Raw genomic sequence first — 20815 nt, forward strand, 5'->3', positions numbered from 1 at the left:
TGTGAGCCCAGTTTCAATCGGCCCTCTTTCTTGACACATAGGAACCAATCAGAAACGAGTGTTCTGCAGCTCTGTCATTTCCACTCCAGAGAAGAAAAATGTCACAAGCCCTGGATTGTGAGGTAACAAGATGAGCAATACAAAATGAGCCAGAGAGAGACCAGATCAAGGACCCAGGGCCACACCGAAAGCTGCTGTGACTCCATGTCCTTCTCATATGAGGCTTCTTTGTTTCAGTTCATATTGCCTTCTGGGCAAGAATGGACCAATGAAAGGCAAACTATCTGTGCATGTGCTTCTCTCAGACGCCCGCAAAAATCTCTATAGTTGTTACCTTCTGGGAAGCTCCAAATGTTGTCATTGTTCCTGATTTTCCTGTTTGAGAGATTTTTAAATTTAACAACATGGTATTTAATCTTTAAACCTTATCAGGCCGGGCACAGTGGCTCACACCTGTAATCCCAGCACTTTGGGAGGCCGAGGCAGGCAGATCATCTGAGGTTGGAAGTTAGAGATCATCAGCCTGGCCAATATGGTGAAACCCCATCTCTACTAAAAATACAAAAATTAACCGGGCGTGGTGGCAGGCGCCTGTAGTCCCAGTTACTCGGGAGTCTGAGGCAGGAGAATCACTTGAACCCGGGAGGTGGAGGTTGCAGTGAGCCGAGATTGCGTCACTGCACTCCAGCTTGGGCGAAGGAGGGAGATTCCGTCAAAACAAACAAACAAACAAACAAAAAAACCTCATCTGCTGTTGCGGACTGTCAATACAAATGGGATAATACAAGTACACCCTTTGTACAAGCATATTATTATTTGTCTCTATATATGTAGAAAGAGGGAGGTGAAAGAGTGGTCAAGGAGGGGCTGGGAGGGAAAGCACGACAAAAACAAGGATAGAGGCCTCATGACAGTTGGCCCCCAGCTCTAGTCACCACACCCAACTCCAGGCACTAAATTCATCCCATAAGCACATGAGGCACTGTACTAGGTCTGGGAATAAAACAGTCAGCTCTGGTCCTGACCTTCTAGAAGCCTAAGCTTTATGGTGCAGACAGATGAGTGAGCAGTTACAATGAGGGAGTGATTTCAACAATGGGGTGAACATGGGGAGATCCGCGCATATGTGGGGACTGTAGTAAGAACGCATGGTCGGAGAATACTTCTCGGAGAAGCTGACTTCTAGAGATTCACCTTGCATGCGTCTTACTTCTTATAACCCCCACTGCAGAGCAAGGATGCATGCAAAAAGTGACAAGGAAGTAACCGTTATCAACCTTAAGTTAACCTGGCACCCTGCATCAGCCCAACTTCCTGTGGTTAGCAGGCGGCCTTTTACAATCTCCCTCTGAATGGATGCACTTTCCAGTTGATCCCAAAAGCTAAGTCCATATTACCAGGGAAAAGAGTGATGTTAAATGCCTTTTTGTAAAAAAGGAAGCATTTATTGAAACTGAGTCATGAACTTTAAGCTGGGTTGCTTTCTGAAATGGGAGCAGTCTCTGCTGCAATACTCAGACATAGGCCTTGCATCCCTGATAGCACCATATCTGTTTCTGAGCCAAGGGATCAGTCAGGATGGCAACCCATGCTGGAGCAGCCAACAGCTTGGGCGCCAAATTAAATGGAGGTCACTCATCACAATTCCCTATTTGTGTTCTTTAACCATCTGTACTGGAGGAGACCCTGTTCACAATTCTTTCTGTTCTCTTTTACTAGCCCCAGTCCTACCATTTCAAAAACGCTTTGTTTCCAAAGAATATCCACACAGAGCATGGAGCATGGCCACTCTCTAATCAGAATAGCAAAAAGTAAATTAAAAGGAACAAGATCACGGTTTTTGCAGGAACATGGATGGAGCTGGAGGCTATTATCGTCAGCAAACTAACGCAGGAACAGAAAACCAAATATTGCATGTTCTCACATATAAGTGGGAGCTAAATGATGAGAATTTGTGAACACAAAGAAGAAAACAACAGACTCTGGGGTCTACTTGAGGGTGGAAAGTAGGAGGAGGGAGAGGAGCAGAAAAATATAACTATTGAGTACTGAGCTTAATCCCTGGGTGATGAATCATCTGTATGACAAACCCTCTTGACTGAGTTTACCTATGTAACCAATCTTCACATATACCCCCAAACCTAAAATAAAAGTTTTTAAAAAAAGAAAAGAGAAAAGACAGAAAAAGGGAGAAGTTCTCAAAAGAAACCATTTGACATAAATACCGCTAAAATATTGCAGAAACAGAAATCCTAATTAAAGGGAGATGAAATGAGTCAGTTTTTTTCCGAGAATGATTTAGAATCATTATAAACCATATAAATGAGAACAAGACCAGCCGCTTTTGGCTAAGCCACCCTGTACAGGAATCTATTGCCTGCCCCCTTAATGGTTTAAAGCAAGGTATGCTCTCTTCCAAAGTTTACGCACAGGACTTAACAATTGCCCCTCTTGTCTTTCATTCCAGGTCATCGTGGTAGGTAGAAATGCTGGCACAGCATGCTAATGTCATCATGTACTGTGAGGTCTTTAGTGGGTGGTAGATTTTGAGGCTGTGCATTTATCCTACCGCCTCTTATCCTAGCACCCCTATTTAGAGGAGAACATGCCGTCCATCTGCTTACATAGTTCTTTATTCTGAATTAGCCTTCATTTTCCTCAAATTTATGTTAGAACAGGTGAGACACTCAAAATTCTGGGTTTGAGGAATAAACGTGAAAAAGATTTCCATAAAGTGAAGTGTCTGAGAGAAAGAAGAGTTTGATGGGTTATGACCAGGCATGTATCGTGCGGTCAAAGTATATGAACAGAAAATGCATAACAGAAAAAACCAGTGGCTCATGCACATCTGGAAAACAAAATTCAGCCTCACTAGTTATCAAGGAAAATGCCTCTTTAAACAATAACAAGATAGCATTTCATAACCAACAATATTGACAATTATTTTATTTTACCTTATTTTATTTTATTTTATTTTATTTTTTGAGACAGAGTCTCGCTCTGTCCCCCATGTTGGAGCACAATGGCGCGATCTTGGCTCACTGCAGCCTCCACCTCCCATGTTCAAACAATTCTCCTGCCTCAGCCTCCCAAGTACCTGGTATTACAAGCACCCACCACCATGCCCAGCTAATTTTTCTACTTTTAGTAGAGACAGGGTTTCACCATGATTGGCCAGGCTGGTCTCAACCTCCTGACCTCAGGTGATCCACCTGCCTCAGCCTCCCAAAGTGCTAGGAGATTACAGGCATGAACCAACATGCCTGGCCAATAATTTTTAATTTAAAGAAGAGTAAGTGCTGACAACAGTGAAAGGAATCAAGAAAGTGTACAAATTGCTAGTGGCAATATACACAGGTATTACTCCTTTAGCAAGCCATTTGTCAATGCCTAGTACAGTTGACTATGGGCACCTCCTTTAGTCCCATGTCTATGAATGTCTTTTACATTTATACAAAGAGAGACGTTCGAGGATGCTGCCTATAGTGCTGTTAACAATACCTAAAAAATAAAGTGAGTTTGGGAGGCTGAGGTGGGCAGATTGCTCGAAGCCAGCAGTTCAAGACCAGCCTGGCCAACATGATGAAATACCATCTCTACTAAAATACAAAAATTAACCAGATGTGGTGGTGCACCCTCTAGTCCCAGCTACTCAGGAGGCCAAGGCAGGAGAATCGCTTGGACCTGGGAGGCAGAGGATGCAGTGAGCTGAGATCATGCCACTGCACTCCAGCCTGGATGACAGAGTGAGATCCCAGTCTAAAAAAATAAATAAATAAAAATCAAAAAATAAAGTGAGATAAAGAGACAAATTGTGTATAATAAAATAAATTAAAAAGTAAGTAATCAGCCGGGCACAGTAGCTCACGCCTGTAATCCCAGCACTTTGGGAGGCCCACGTGGGTAGATCACATGAGGTTGGGAGTTCGAGACCAGCCTGACCAACATGGAGAAACCCTATCTCTACTAAAAATACAAAATTAGTCAGGTGTGGTGGCGCATGCCTGTAATCCAGCTACTTGAGAGGCTGAGGCAGGAGAATCACTTGAACCCAGGAGGCAGAGGTTGCAGTGAACCAAGATTGCACCATTGTACCCCAGCCTGGGCGACAAGAGGGAAACGTTATCTAAAAAAAAAAAAAAAAAAAAAAAGTAAATCTACACAAAGCAACATGATAAATCTCAAAAATATACTGTTGCTTCTAAAGAAAGCAAATTGCAAAAGGATGTATACAGTATGATACTATGAATATAAACATTTAATAGAAATAATAGAATAATAAAAATATTACTATATACTGTATTGCTTATGGATAGATACATTTGTAGACCAGCCTGGCCAACATGGTGAAACCTGGTCTGTACTAAAAATACAAAAAATTAGCTGGGCATGGCAGTGTGCACCTGTAATCCCAGCTGTTTGGGAGGCTGAGGCAGGAGAATCGCTTGAACCTGGGAGGTGGAGGTTGCAGTGAGCCAAGATTACCCCATTGCACTCCAGCCTAGGCAACAGAGCGAGATTCCACCTCAAAAAAAAAAAATGCATGAGGTTGATTCACACCAGCTTCAGGATACTGCAAACCTTTGGAATACAGAGAGAAAGAGAGAGAGAGAGAGAGAAGTAATAGTAATCGGGTAGTTTTCTTTCTTTTGTTTTCTTTTTTTTTTTTTTTTTTTTTTGAGACAGAGTCTTGTTCTGTCACCCCAGGCTGGAGTGCAATGGTGCCATCTCAGCTCACTGCAACCTCCGCCTCCCAGGTTCAAGTGATTTTCCTTCGTCAGCCTCCCAAGTAGCTGGAACCACAGGCACTTGCCACCAAGCCCAGCTAATTTTTATATTTTTTGTAGAGGCAGGATTTCACCATGTTGGCCAGGCTGGTCTCGAATTCCTGACCTCAAAGGATCCACCTGCCTCGGCCTCCCAATGTGCTGGGATTACAGATGTGAGCCACCGTGCCCAGCCATAATTGGGTAGTTTTCTATATCTGAAAACTTATTTACAAAAATGGAGATTTGGCCGAGTGCAGGGGCTCATGCCTGTAATCCCAGCACTTTGGGAGGCCGAGGCAGGTGGATCATTTGAGGTCAGGAGTTCGAGACCAGCCTGGCCAACATGGCAAAACCCTGTCTCTACTAAAAATACAAAAATTAGCCGGGCATAGTGGTGTGTGCCTGTAATCCCAGCTACTCAGGAGGCTGAGGCAGGAGAATTGTTTGAACCTGGGAGGCAGAGGTTGCAGTAAGCTGAGATCGCACCACTGCACTCCAGCCTAGGCGACAGAGCAAGACTCTGTCTCAAAAAAAAAAAAAAAAAAAGATTTGGCAAAGTATAGATTTCTCTTAAGTCTACATGGTAAGTGTATGGTGTTAATGTTATTTTCTCTACTTTTCTGCATATTTGAAGTATTTCAAACTTAAAATATAAGAAATGAATTAAAAAGCAATAATACCAAGATCCCATAAAATATAATGAGTGGCCACATAAAAGAATATGTTATATACTTTAAAAGATCTGTAATTCTGTAGACCAAACTGTTCATGATGGTGGTCTCCGGAAAATGTGTTTCAGAGGTTTTTTTCCTGGACTTTCTACAATTTGTTTTCTTTGAATATTTGCCATAATTGTGGATTACCTTGGTAATATCAGAACAACCAGCCAAGATGTTGAAAAGGAGTGAAGGAGATAAAGAAAAATGTAAAGAAACTTGCATTTAAGTATTTACAACACACACACACACACACACACACACACACACCACTCTTTGAGCCCCATCCCCTTTCAAAGAGTGGGACAGAGGGAAAAAAAAATGCAGTTATGTTCTCAGAAGCCAATAACTAACTAAGCCCCAATTTTGCAATTATGCAACACCAGCTGCCATTTCTGAACATTCACAAAGAGCTAAAAAAGGGCTCATTATATTCCTCTGAAATCTGCTCCTCATCCTGTATTCTCTGTCAAAATGAATGTTGCCATCAATTCTACCACCTTAATAACTTTGTAGCCGCCCCCCCACATACACATACTCTTACCCCAATGCTACCACCTTAGTTAAGCTATCTTACAGATCAGTATTTCTTCACGCCTCAGGACTTAACCCTTGGAATCCTTCTAGCAGACAACACGCCGGGTGATCAGCCAGAAGCACAATCGACCACATAAATCCCTTCCTCAATTCATCATCGCTACAAAATGTCAATGTTTCTTATTACTGACAAGATAGAATGCCACCTCTTCAGCCTGACTTCCCAGGCTGGAGCCCTCAGGAGTTCCTCCTGCCTACCTCACCAAGCTGGCCTCTCTCCATGCACACTGTAGCCCCGTCATCTCTCTGCAACTACCTGTAGTTTCCTGTGGGGCTTCACTCTGTGCTTTGTTTGTTGCTTCCTCTGCCTACAATATCCTGCCCCATCCACCTGGAGAATAGTTCATTTGACCAACTAGCTCAGTTAGGCACTTCCTTTATGAAAACTTCCCTGGTTCGGCCGGGCGCGGTGGCTCACGCCTGTAATCCCAGCACTTTGGGAGGCCAAGGCGGGCGGATCACAAGGTCAGGAGATCGAGACCACGGTGAAACCCCGTCTCTACTAAAAATACAAAAAATTAGCCGGGCGCGGTTGTGGGCGCCTGTAGTCCCAGCTACTCGGGAGGCTGAGGCAGGAGAATGGCGTGAACCCGGGAGGCGGAGCTTGCAGTGAGCCGAGATCGCGCCACTGCACTCCAGCCTGGGCGACAGAGAGAGACTCCGTCTCAAAAAAAAAAAAAAGAAAACTTCCCTGGTTCTTATCCATATATATGTCCATTTGGTCACAGAGTCCAGCTTTTCACTCCATCCTGTTCTTATTTTATGGCTTTAATGATTTCCCAATTTTCTCTCAGTATACTAAATAGAAGCTGTTGGTTTTAATTACAGTCAGCTCTCTGTAGCCGAGTTCTACATTTGTGGATTCCAACCAACCTCAGGTTAAAAATATTCTGGAAAAAAAAGTTGCATCTGTACTGAACATGCACAGACATTTTTTCTTCTCATTATTCCCTAAACAATACAATATAACAACTATATACAGAGTATTTACTTTGTATTAAGTATTATAAGTAATCTAAAGATGATTTAAAGTGTACAGTAGGATGTGCATAGGTTGTATGCAAATACTATACCATTTTATATCAGAGACTTGGGCATCCAAATTTTGGTATCTGAGGGAGGTCCTGGAATCAATTTCCCACAGATACCAAGAGATGACTGTATTTATTGTTTAGTTCACTTCTGTATTTCTCAAATTCTTTCCGTTTTCTCCAGGGATCAACTTGTTTTTCTTGGATTATCTTGTTCATGCTGTTGGTTTTCCAAACATATCTAATAATTCCATATCTTACTATTCAATTTACCTTTTATTTTCTAAAAAACTTTTGAAATGTCGTATCTGCTGATAATATCCCCTTCTGTTCCCTTTGCTTTATAGATATGTTTAATTCTGAAGATCTACACTTTTATTTCAGAGAAGTATGGAGAGGCACAATGAGTAAATACAAATGTTTGGTCCACTATCTTGGATCAGAAGGTTAGCCGAACATCTTGGATTCCACTGAACTAACTGACATTGTATAATAATGAAAAAAATAAACAAACAAGTTTCTCAAGACAACAAACAAGTTTCTCAAAATATCTAAGAATGCAGGGCAATAAAATTTTAGGTAAGCAATCATGATTTCATAACTATGAAGTTTACAATGTAAGCTTCTTTGGGGAAGAGCCTGTGTTCTCTTCACCTTTGTAGCTGCCGTGCCCAGCCTAGTGCCTGACTAATAGCAGGTCTCCATAAAGAGTTGTTGAACAAATGTAACTTTAACAGAGGAGCCTAAAGCAATCTTTCTGCTTTATTGTGTTCTGATTATATCCATTACTAGAATAGGATTCTAATCTCATTTCCATTTTAATTGAAAAATGGAGAATTTAGACAGAGCCAAAAGTGTAAGAATCATTTTAGAATATGGTTTCCCACCTTTGTTGCCTCAAGAAATACATGCTCTCCATAGGTCAAGCTTGTGACTGACTGTAGGGCACAGGGGAGTGTGTTGAAGAAGGAAGTTCAGTTTAGGGGGTTGAGAAGCGGTAGAGAAAGAAGCAGTAAATTTGGGGAAAGGATCTGACTACGAAAGCTAAACCATGTTTATCTGGGGATTCCTGAGTGTCTCTCCTTTTCCACCAGAAATCCTCAAAAAAAAAAAAAAAAAAAAAATTCATGGTGGGGAGCACCACACCCTCTTCCTTTTCCACACTTCCAGTTAGTCCCAGGCCTTCAGTCCCAAATTCAGTACTCACAGGCCACAAGGATGGAGATTTGGCCCAAGTGTAAATTTAATCTGTGGAATAAAACACCATCTAGGACTAGGCTCTCCCAAAAGATGATAAACAATGTTTAGGGCCTCAGGATAAAATCTAGATTAATGAACAATGATTCAAAGGTAAAATTATTTGTTTGAGACAAAATAAGACTGCATGAGTGCCTTAGCTGTCTTCAGCTGGAAGGCTACTTTGAGGATGGTGCTTAATATGGTTTGGCTCTGTGTCCCCACCAAAATTTCACCTTGGATTTTAATTCCCATAATCACCATATGTCAAGGGTGGAACCAGGTAGAGGCAATCGGATCATGGGGGGCGGTTTCCCCCGTGCTGTTCTCATGGTAGTGAGTGAGTCTCACAAGATCTGATGGTTTTATAAGCATCTGGCATTTCCCCTGCTTGCACTCATTCTCTCTCCTGCTTCCCTCTGAAGAGATGCCTCTGCCATAATTGTAAGTTTTCTGAGCCCTCCACAGCCATGCAGAACGGTAATCATTTAAACCTCTTTTCTTTATAAATTACCCAGTCTTGGATATTTCTTCATAGTGGCATGAGAATGGGCTAATACAGTGCTATATATCCATTTATTCCCTTCACAGAGGGGGAATATGGGTGTAAATATCTGAGACCATTCTGGGGAAAGGAGTTACAATGATGAACAAAGAAGACTGTATTTGAGAAGTAAAGAATACAGACAAGCAGACAAATACAAGACTGTGATAAACCCTACCAAGATCCAATGACCAGGTACTATGGGAACATAAAGACGGACATATGCTTGGAACAAGGAGTCAGGAAAATGTTCCCAGGGGAAATGACATCTCTGAAACCTAAAGAATTTGAGAGGAACTCATCATGGCTGAGACATCGTCTGTGAGGTGGAGGATTGTGAGGCCTGAGGCAGGAGACATAAGCAGAAAAATTATAAAGGAACATCTGTCTCCATACTAGAGAGCTTGAAGTTGACCATGAGGGCAAAGAGAAGAACAACTAAAGGGGTTGGGATTGGGATGCAACAAGGTCTGATTTGCATTTGAGAAAGATCTCTCTTGCTATAATATGTGAAATGTGTAACAGATGAAAACAACTGGGCACCTGGTGCTGGGAACTGAGGTAGGAGTCTGTGATCGCAACCCAGGAAAGGGGGAGAGGGCCTTAGACTAAAATAGCAGCAGTAGACTAGAGACAAGTGGATAGAATCAATTTGGAGGGCATGTCTGTGGCAGAGTCTACAAGGGTAGGAGGAAGGGCCTAAAGCTGTAGGCTAAATTTGCTTTTTTATCAGAGTCTGAGGACCCCAGGATGTTCAGCTGTTCAGAGCAGGGTCTCCTGTGGGCTCCTTCTATTTGCAGCCTGTTTCACCTGCTTTCACAAAGCAGCATCATTTGGTCTCCCCCTTTCCACAAAGGGCCTGTTCTCTGAACCTCTGTGATCCATTTTCCATCCCCCTCCAACCCCACCTAAAAGAGTGGCCTTTCCTCTTCACCTTCCCACCCACCCCAACCCTGTGCACTTCCCAAAGCCCAAGACAGTCCCTGTGGAGTGACTTCTTGAGGGCTTCTATTGAAAAGGCAGGGATAGCCTTTGACTCTATAGAGTTGATGGCAGATGGTGGATGATGGAGGGAGAGAGGCAATCCAGGAAACTGGTCCCTTTTAAGATCGTAGTGGTTTAGGATGCTAAAGCCAGATGATCGATCACTTAAGGTCAGGAGTGAGTTCGAGACCAGCCTGGGTAACATAGCAGTACTCCCATCTCCCATCTCCACAACAAACAAACAAAACATCAGTTGGGCATAGTGGCACGTGCCTGTAATCCCAGCTACTCAGAAGGGAGGATCACTTGAGCCCAGGAATTAGAGGCTGCAATGAGCTATGATCATGCCAGTGTATTCCAGCCTAGGAGGCAGAGTGAGACTCTGTCTCTTCTCTTTGATTTATTTTATAGATGGTCCATCAGTCACTAATGAAAAAATTTATATATGTGCACATACATACACACAGGCACACTGACATGGTTTGGCTGTGTCCCCACCCAAATCTCATCTTGAATTGTAGCTCTCATAATCCCCATGTGTCTTGGGAGGGAGCTGGTGAGAGGTAATTGAATCATGGGAGTAAGGTTTCCCCATGCTGTCCTTGTGATAGTGAATAAATCTCATGATATCTGATGGTTTTACAAAAGGCAATTCCTCTGCACACACGCTCTTGCCTGACACCATGTAAGATGTGCCTTTGCTCCTCCTTCACCTTCCACCACGATTGTGAGGCCTCCCAAGCCACTTGGAACTGTGAGTCCATTAAACCTCTTTTTCTTTATAAATTACCCAGTCTCGGGCATTTCTTCATAGCAGTATGCAAGTGGACTAAAACACACACAAAACTCCAGCATGCATACACACACACACACACACACACACACACCCTCCAAAGGACAAATATTAATTCTCAAATATATACAACATATAAAATGATAAGAAAAAAATAAACATTTTCCTAATTGCCTCGTAATTTGCAAGTCACCGTTCTTACACATAGAGTCAGTGTTTTATTTCCTCCTTTTTCACTTTCAATTTGTGCTTCTTCATTCCTAGCAGGAATAAGAAAGAGCCTTTTGCTGAGTTAAAACACCTCTTCATGCTTACTTTCAAAGTACCCAGTCTCTTATTCAAAACTGTGATATTATTTGTCCCTAAGACTTGATTAAATTTTTAGTCAATGTTTCTCATCATCCTCTGTTTCTGCCCAGGGTAAGGAAAAATATTTATTATTTTATTGTTTCAAATGCATCAATATGTTGTGTTCCTCTAGTCAAATAATAGGAAGTGTTTAGCAACAGTACAATATTATGCAAACGGCTCTGGTTAAAGTAAGACCTTGGCTCAGAAATGCTCATTAACTGCCCAATACTGAGTAAATCACTTATTTTCCCTGAGTCTTTGTTTCCTCATCAGTACAGAGATGGTTAACATAGGTTGAGTTTCTTTTTCATAATACATTTTATATTGAGTGCAAAATTACATACGTAAATAGCTAATATGTAGCAGTTGTTTAAAAACTATTGTATTTATTTTTGGCTAAAATCAGAAATCATTTAAGGTAATTATTAATTTTTGCAAATGAAGGTGCTAAAGCAGAGTGAGGTAAGACCTGCCCAGTTCCACAAAGTGGCACAGTCAGGAACAAAGGCCAATTTCCTGACTCTTGCTCAAGGTTCTTTCCACTCTACCCTCTAGAGAGAGCTGGAGTGTGTAGAAGGGGGGAAGAGCCTTTCACTATGGAATTTTGTGCCCTAAGGACATGTCCCCCCACTAAATGTCTAGGCAAATGCCAGTTCTTTTCAATGTCCATGTGGTTTTGTCTTGGATGGAAAAGTTTTTTCCAGCACCACCTATCCTATTATCCTGTTTTGAAAGGGTAATCTGTCAGGCACATCAAACATTAAAAGCAGTGGGAACATTCTGAGGTTTATAGCGTGTATATTTTTCTCACCGATTAAATCCTCGCTCCTCAGTTATCAGACAAAAGGGAGAAAAGCTGTTCCCCTCCTCCTCTAAAAAGAGAAAAGCTTTTAAAACAGTTGGCAGAATCTACTATTCAAAGCGAAAAAATAAAAGTTTCAAGTAACATTAGGTGAATAAGGCAGAAGAACGCATGTGTTCAGGATAAAGTTTGTGTGCTCTCAGGATAAAATATTGCTGCTTCATGATTCTAAGCTACTATCATTAGAGTCAGATTGTAGCCAATTTTATCAACATAATTTAATGTTTTCCCTAGGTTACCATAATTAGAAAAATATAGGGGAAGTTTTCAGCAGAACTCACAAAACAACGACAGAAAATGGCATTAGTAAAAATATAATTTGTCTAGATGGCAAAGTAAAGGATTGATGTGTAAAACTCTCGAAGTTTCTTCTTTACCCACAAGTGATGTGTGTGATTAAAGATATCATCAAGACAGTGATATGATCTCCTGGGAAACAACTCAAGAGTGCCATATGTCCAGGCTGGAATCTCAAACTCAATACATTCCAATAGGAATCCTGTATCTCCTCCCCTCCCTCAATTTATTCTTTTCTTTTCTTTCTTTTGTTTTATTTTATTTATTTATTTATTTATTTATTTACTTTTGAGCCAGAGTTTTGCTCTTGTTGTCCAGGCTGGAGTGCAATGGCTTGACCTCAGTTCACTGCAGCCTCCACCTTCAGGGTTCAAGCAATTTTCCTGCCTCAGTCTCTTGAATAACTGGGATTACACGCACCCACCACCACGCCCAGCTAATTTTTGGTATTTTTAGTAGAGACGGGGTTTCACCATGTTGGCCAGGCTGGTCTCGAAATCCTGGCCTCAGGTGATCCACCCACCTCAGCCTCCCAAAGTGCTGGGATTACGGGCATGAGCCATTGCTCCCGGACAATTTATTCTTGCTTCAATTTATTCTTCATCTTAGCAAAAGTGCTATTAGTCATAAAAGACATCAACTCCTACTTTCCCCTTATCTTCTGCCTTCCTCCACTCCCAAATGGTCTCTTAAGTCCGCTACAAAAATCCTAGAAATGCCTCTGGCATCCATGGTCACTGTGTTCATTCTGGCTTTCATTGTCTCTTGCATTATTGGCAGTTAAGTTTAATGAATTGGCCCCTTGGTGTCTGCTCTTATCAACCTCCAACCCATGCATCTTATGAAGTCAAATTATCATAGTCAAATGTAAAGCTGATGATGATTGAACGCTTTCTGGGGCTCCCTATTGCCTAAATATGGCAAAATTTTTCATCTCGTCTGGAAGACCTTTCTCAATCTGATCTCAATCCAGTTCCTAATCTTCCTTCATCTCCATCCACCACACAACTCAAGCTTTGGCCACCCCCAGAGTACTCGCTATTCTCCCCTCAAAAACATTATTCTTTTTGTACCTCCACACCTTTGTTCATGCTGTACTCTCTGTTTGCAAATCTTATATTTGAATTGGCTACCAGGTAACTTTCTTCATAATCTGAAAGACAATTCAAATGCCACATCTCTGTCCAATTTTCTATATTTTTTATTTTATTTTATTTGAGATGGAGTCTTGTTCTGTTACCCAGTGATCTCGCCTCACTGCAACCTCCACCGCCTGAGTTCAAGCAATTCTCCTGCCTCAGCCTCCCAAGTAGCTGGGATTACAGGCATCTGCCACCACACTCAGCTAATTTAAGTTGTCTTTAATAATCCCCAAAAACTTAGTTAGATCTTCCTCTGTATTTTCATACTATAGCTAATTAACTGTTATTATACCAATTATACCATTTCACTATGATTTTTCTTACTTGGAAACTCCTTTTTAAATATTTTTAAAAATTTAATTGACAAATAATAATAGTATATATGTATGGGATAACTAGGGAATTCTGAGAGATGAAGTTGTATTTTCCTTGTATTCCCAGTTTCCAATACAATGTCTGACACAATAGGGATTCAAATGCTTGTGAATCTAACTAAATTATTTTACTTTCTCCTAGTGATAATAAACATGAATTATTTTCATGTATAATCTTTTCACTTAGACTTCCAGCCATCAGAAAAACAGATTAGTTCTCAAACAATATAACATAGCACAAAGGTGTACTGCTAAATATGTGAAAATGTAAATTACATAAATTACATGAGAGCACTGTTTTGATATCTGTCAAGCAGCAGGTTGAACAGATCATATAACTGAGCAAAGGATGTTTTACGCACAAAGGAACTTGAAAAGAATGAGGTAATGTAAAACCAGTGACCCTCAAAAAAATGCTTTTTTTTTTAATCAGAACCTGCAAGACCCTTGACTTGGAACATATATTTATGAGTATATAGTCAGGGCAGGACGTATTCCTACTTAATGAGTTAATATTACAGGCAACCAAGTGGACAGAATGGTAACTATGTATGTTTAACAGCACTTTGAGATGTTGTTAGACAGTAGTAATGATCATGTTGTAATTACTGTTGACTTGTTTGGGCCCTTTTGTTAAAATTTTATTTTATTTTATTTTTATTACTATTTTTTTTTTAGAGATAGGATCTCATTCTGTTGCCCAGGATAGATCGCAGTGGCAGGGTCATAGTTCACTGTATCTTCAGACTCCTGAGCTCAAACGATCCTCCCACCTCAACTTCCCAAGTAGTGGGAATTACAGGCATGAGCCACGGCACCCGGCTCCCGTTTAGGACCTACGGACCTAGAAGAAGAAACGTCTCCAAGTCTGTGACCCAAATTTTCAGTATTCAAACATGTGCCTAGAATGTAGAGAAGCGGTTGAGGCAGAATTGTGGAACAGAAATAGAACAGCCTGGATTTAAATCCCAGTTCTGAACTCACTACCTCTGCTGACCTTTGGCAAGAGATCTTATCCTTGAGGATCCTCAGACCAACTTTCTCTTAGATGGGACAGAATCTACTTCATAAGGCTGTGAGACTTAAGCTGAAAACAGTGCCTGGCTTGGAGCAAGCCCTTATTAAATGCTGTCTACTGTTATTTGTGGACATTGTTAATATATTTATTACCATGGCTCATAGTGAGACCAAAGTGCCAACTTCATCTTATCAGCCTTCCACGTCACTGCTATAAACTTCTAAAATTAACAGTTTAACTTGCATAGTTTTGCTTCCTACACTTCTGTGAACATCCCCTATATGGGTGAGAGAAGAATAAGAGATATCTAAATGTAGCTGAGTTACTTTTTCTCTCTCTCTCTTTTTGTTTTTTGTTTGTTTGTTTGTTTGTTTGTTTTGTTTTTTGATGGAGTCTTGCTCTGTCACCCAGGCTGGAGTGCAGTGGCACGATCTCCACTCACTGCAAGCTCCATGTCCCAGGTTCACACCATTCTCCTGCCTCAGCCTCCCAAGTACCTGGGACTACAGGCACCCAAACCACCACGCCCAGCTAATGTTTTTGTATTTTTAGTAGAGACAGGGTTTCACCATGTTACCCAGGATGGTCATGATCTCCTGACCTCGTGATCTGTTCGCCTCAGCCGCCCAAAGTGCTGGGATTACAGGCATGAGCCACCACGCCCAGCCTTTTCTCTCTCTTTAATTGCCCAAAAACATACTCCTGCTCTTGCCATTGTGTTGAATAGAATGGGAAATACTCACATGCTGGGAAAATCAAATCTAAGTATCTCTGGCTAATAGGCACCCCTACAGAAATCTGACGTCATCAGAAAAATAAAATATGTATAATGAAGTTTGCTTGGGTGGTAAAATGAAGTTTAGTTGAGGAAATGTGGTGAAACTTGCAAAACCTGATTAAGCAGAGAGATAAAGAAAATGAGGCCGGGCGCAGTGGCTCAAACCTGTAATCCCAGCACTTTGGGAAGTGGAGGCGGGCAGATCATGAGGTCAGGAGATCGGGACCATCTGGCTAACATGGTGAAACCCCATCTCTACTAAAAATACAAAGTTAGCCGGGCGTGGTGGCACATGCCTGTAGTCCCAGCTATTTGGGAGGCTGAGGCAGGGGAATCGCTTGAACCCAGGAGGCAGAGGTTGCAGTGAACTGAGATCGTGCCATTGCACTCCGGCCTGGGTGACAGAATGAGACTCAATCTAAAAAAAAAAAAAAAAAAAAGAAAAGAAAGAAAGAAAATAACAACAACTCCATCACAACACATACAAATTGAGAGTAAATTACAGCAAAGTTCAGGTGGATGAGGCAAATTTAGGATTTATAAAGATACAGGAGGGGATTAACTTTTATCCGATCAAAATTAGATAAGATGATGGCCAGAGGTGTTTATACTGTACCTGCAGGTGGAATTTCGTGGTACATCCAGACATTGCTTCAGCAATCAGATACTCGTGTAATTTGGCTCTTGGGAAGTAAATAACAGTAACTACGACTCATGACATAATTGTGTTTATCTAATCATCAAAGATTGACAGTTGCACAAGGCAGGTTTTAACACTTCCCTGTTGGGGATATTGGAATAATGAGTGTTTTCAACAATGTTTTGAGCTGCTGAAAGCTACAAGCAAATATAGGGGTGATATGTCATGGTTATCAGACACAACTGTTATTCATTTTCCTTGTAATCAAGGAGACATCAGGCCCAGAGGTTCCTTCTAACATACCTATTTAAGAATGAGTCGATATTTCTCAGCCAAATGAAAGCTTTCAGTTGTTCTAAAATAACAGATTCCTCCTAAATACACTGAGGTCTGGTTGTGCACCCAGCATCAGTGACTTTCTGCTTGCTAAATCCATCTGAGCACTTCTTAACATCCAAAGCATTTCACGTGGTTATTGAGCTTCTCTCTTTAGCCATTTTGTTGTTGTTGTTTCCGTGTTTCTATTCAGATGGAACCATCATGGTGGATGATTTGTCTCAATTTTCGAAAATTTAACCACTCTTTTTTGTGACCACTATGATGCTACGTTTTTCTGGATCTTATTACTTGCTTTGCAGATTCTTTCTCTACACATGCGACAAGTTTGTTCCTTTTCTAGGCTCTGCTCTTTTCTTTCTGAATTCTCACTTCCTGAGCAGTGTTATTTATTACTCCATTGCTACAGATCTGATGAGAAACACTGAGTGCTGGAGGAACTCCGAATATGACCTGGTCGTTATAGAAGGTATCAGGAAATAGGTGGCATTTGAGTTTGTTTCCTAAAGATATGGGCATGGGGGGCCTTACAAAGTTTCTGGTATGAGTTATTTTTGTGAAAAATTATATCTCTTAAACAAAAAAGAAAAAGAAAAATTCTATCTCTTGTCAGGCACGGTGGTTCATGCCTGTAATCCCAGTACTTTGGGAAGCCAAGGTGGGGGATCACGAGGTCAGGAGTTCGAGACCAGCCTGGCAAACATGGTGAAACCCTGTCTCTGCTAAAAGTACAAAAATTTAGCAGGGCCTGGTGGAGCGCGCTTGTAATCCCAGCTACTCGGGAGGCTGAGGCAAGAGAATCACTTGAACCCGGGAGGTGGAGGTTGCAGTGAGCCAAGATTGCGCCATTGCACTCCAGCCTGGGTGACGAAGCAAGACTCCATCTTGAAAAAAGAAAAAAGAAAAATCTTCCAGGCTCATTTCTTATCTCAAAATGTGTTCATTTGAGTTCAATATGGTATCGAAGAGAGAAGTTGTATGACTCCATTTGTCCTTCAATCTTTCAAACAAGAATTCTTATAAGGCAGAGCAGGCTCTTCTATTTGGAAAGAAAAGTATGTTTTTAATTGCATTTCTTATAACAAAAAAAATTGTTGAAAAAGGGAATTACACAACCTTTTAAAAATAAAAATTTTAACTGTAGAAGCACAATTTTCCAGAGTAGTACCAGAAAAGTTGGCTTGGGAGGGGTGTGGATTGTGATGGATTCCTCAAAGGATACAGGTGTTGATGCATTCGACTCTGCAATTTTATTGTAAATTTTTATATTTGTAAAGTGCTTTAAAATAACTCCTCCTGACAAGCATGTAAGCCAGATAACCGTTACCATCCCAATTTTTCAAAAGATAAAATAGAAACAGAGATCAGTGAAGGTATCTGCCCTGTTCAAGTAGAAAATGGCAAGTGGTAACAGATTAGAAATCACTGAGCCTGAAATTCTATTTTGCTGCATGAGCTGAAGTCCAGATCTACCCCTTGGATGAGTGCTTCTCAGCACTTGCCAAATTTGAACAAGGCAGTGCACAATTGTGACAGTTCATCCAGATAATTCAAGTCAGAATTTCCCTGTGACCCTGGAATCTCAAAAACAATGTAATCGAAATTATTTAACAAACTCATAACTCTATGCTTAGTTACTGAGCCGGGCCACCAAGATGCTAGTGTCCCATGGGAAAGGGAAGAGATTTAACCCACATTTGGTTGGGCTGAGGTAAAGTAAGGAGAGGGATTGGGAATTTTGCTTATGTAAAAGTGTCCCATTTTAATTTAATTTTTAATATATTTTTCCATGTCTTCATTTATGGAGAGAGAGAGAGAGAGAGCGAGAGAGAGAGAATGTTCACCAAATACAAATTAGAAATATTTCCTATGTCTTCAATTTGGACAATTATATTCACTGAAGAAGCATTTTTATTTTATTCCTGGCTGCCCTTATCGTGCCAGGGAAGCCTCTTTCTGTGAATATAATCTGATATCTCACTTATTAAAATAATTGACTCCCAGGAACAATTCCTCAGGGTCTGAAGCCTTCCACACTGACCCAGCTGTAGAGGCCACAGGACACCCACGTGGGCTCCAGGTATTGCTCAATGACAATACAAATCAATGAGCAACTAAACAGCTGTTTTTCCTCTTTAGCCTCCCTCACACCAAAACACCAGAAGACCTGAGTGAGCAGATCAACGCCACAGGCAAATGACTCAGTGAAAATCTTGAATGTTTCCTAAGATCTCCTGCAGCATCACAGGTCAAAGAGGCTGACTCGGAGGGCCCTACTCCCACTGCTGGCCCTGACACACATTGGAGAGGCCTTAAGATGTGCTGCCTCTCAAGTCTGGTATCATGTGACTCACAACCTAGATCTGGGAGACATGGCTTGAGTGGTGGTATTTGCCTTTCAGTTCTTAAGAATTTTTTTTTTTAACAGTTGTCATTTCTTTGTTTAATGATTATAAAATAAGTGTACCATATTAAACATTTGGAAAGAACAGAAAGTTTTTTTAGAACAGTAGAGAAACAATCATCACAATCCCATCCAGAAGTAATCACTGTAAACACTTGTGTCATTTTTTTTTTTTTTTTTTTTTGAGACGGAGTCTCACTCTGTCACCCAGGCTGGAGTGCAGTGGCGCGATCTTGGCTCACTGCAATCTTTGCTCCCCGGGTTCAAGCAATTCTCGGCCTTCTGAATAGCTGGGATTACAGGTGTGGACCACCACGCCTGGCTAATGTTTGTATTTTTAGTGCAGAAGAGGTTTCACCATGTTGGCCAGGCTGGTCTCAAACTCCTGGCCTCAGGTGATCCGCTCGCCTCAGCCTCCCAAAGTGCTGGGATGATAGGCATGAGCCAAGCCATCTGTCCTGTCATTTCTTTTAGACCAGCATTTCTCAACCTCAACAAAATTGACATTTTGGACTTTTAATGCCGTGGGGGGCTGTCCTGTGCACTGCATAATGTTCAGCAGCATTCCTGGCCTCTACGTATTAGATGCCAATAGCACTTCACTCCCCAACCCAGTTGTGACAACCAAAAATGTCCCCAGCCATTGTCAAATGTCCCCTTAGAGGTGAATTTGCCCTGCTGGAGAACCAGTGTTTTTGTTTGTTTGTTTGTTTGTTTGTTTGTTTGTTTCCAAGGTAGAGTCTCACTTTATCTCCCAAGCTGGAGTACAGTGGCGGAATCTCGGCTCACTGCAATCTCCGCCTCTCAGGTTCAAGTGATTCTCCTGCTTCGGCCTCCAGAGTAACTGGGATTACAGGCATGCACCACCACACCTGGCTAATTTTTTTGTATTTTCAGTAGAAATGGGGTTTCACAATGTTGACCAGGCTGGTCTCAAACTCCTGACCTCAAGTGATCCACCTGCCTCGGCCTTCCAAAGTGCTGGGATTACAGGCGTGAGCCGCCATGTCCATCCGAGAACCAGTGTTTTAGAGAGTATGCTTTCGGCAAGCAGGGGTGTCTATTTGATATTTATGTATGGAAATTTGTGAGAAGTTCCTAAGGAGTAACAGTTGAAGCTTTAATATCACAAGTGAGCCAGGCATGGTGACTCACACCTGTAATCCCAGCACTTTGGGAAGCTGAGGAAGGTGGATCACCTGAGGTCAGGAGTTCGAGACCAGCCTGGCCAACATGGTGAAACCCCATCTCTACTAAAAATACAAAAATTAGCTGGGTGTGGTGGCGGGTGCCTGTAATCCCAGCTACTCAGGGGGCTGAAGCAGGAAAATCCCTTGAACCCGGAAGGCAAAGGTTGCAGTGAGCTGAGATCGTGCCATTGCACTCCAGCCTGGCTAACCAGAGCGAAACTCCATCTAAAAAAAAAAAAAAAAATCCCAAGTTTTTGAAAAGGCTAACAGAAAGGTGTCTTGCAGAAGGTCACTAAGTGGATTAGGGGTTAGGCCTGCCTAGCTTCTGATTAACTGATATTTCCACTCTTCTTCTTCTTCTTTTTTTTTTTTTTTTTTTTTGAGACAGTCTCGCTCTGTCGCCAGGCTGGAGTGCAGTGGCACAATCTTGGCTCACTGCAAACTTCAACTCCCTGGTTGAAGCTATTCTCCTGCCCCACCCTCCCGAGTAGCTGGGATTACAGGCACGTGCCACAACACCCAGCTAATTTTGGTATTTTTAGTAGAGACGGGGTTTCACCATGTTGGAGATGGTCTCCATCTCCTGACCTTCTGATCTGCCCACCTCGGCCTCCCAAAGTGCTGGGATTACAGGCATGAGCCACCGAGCCCGGCCTCTTTGTGCAATTCTTATAATTCATACTTGATTGTCACATATGTGGGCCACAATCACAGCTGTCTTTTGTCTCTGGCCCTTGTATTTCAACCCAATGC

General features: G+C 41.7%; 1 long non-coding RNA gene across 1 annotated transcript; it reads left to right on the forward strand.

Annotated features, from left to right (window-relative positions):
- The first annotated feature begins 6 nt into the window (after positions 1–6).
- Positions 7–18830, forward strand: LOC139358106 (uncharacterized). The gene is made up of 4 exons (XR_011612450.1): positions 7–122; positions 7461–7692; positions 8941–9454; positions 18608–18830. It is a non-coding gene; the product is annotated as an uncharacterized lncRNA (long non-coding RNA).
- Positions 18831–20815: the final 1985 nt, after the last annotated feature.

The sequence above is a fragment of the Macaca nemestrina genome, chromosome 14, assembly GCF_043159975.1.
Source record: "Macaca nemestrina isolate mMacNem1 chromosome 14, mMacNem.hap1, whole genome shotgun sequence".
NCBI lineage: Eukaryota > Metazoa > Chordata > Mammalia > Primates > Cercopithecidae > Macaca > Macaca nemestrina.